We start from the raw sequence: 383 nt of genomic DNA on the forward strand, positions 1-383 counted from the left end.
ATGTGGAATCTAGAAACCCCCAAATTTATAACCAGGTGAGGTCTGATAACCCCTCCAGTTTAGTTAGCTTAAATAAAGGTGAAGACCTCAAGTTTGACCTTTGCACCTGAGTTTCCCCCGGAGGGAAAAGCCCAACTTCAGGAGTCTCAGACTAACATAAACCTTAAAGCAGTTTAGGTGGGGAGGGCTCATCCCATCAGGTGTTAAGTACCTCTTTTGTCCCAGGGGTTTCTCTTCTTAGGCCAAAGTTCTTTACCAAAGTAGCCCAGCCCTAGGCTGGATCTTTTCCTTTTGTGTCCATTGTAAAGCATCAGCCTCTCACTATTATTCCTGTCTAGGATTCCTCATTTTCTTTGTTAACATTGTAAAGCCAATCAACTATA

The sequence above is a fragment of the Gracilinanus agilis genome, chromosome 2 (assembly GCF_016433145.1).
Source record: "Gracilinanus agilis isolate LMUSP501 chromosome 2, AgileGrace, whole genome shotgun sequence".
Lineage (NCBI taxonomy): Eukaryota > Metazoa > Chordata > Mammalia > Didelphimorphia > Didelphidae > Gracilinanus > Gracilinanus agilis.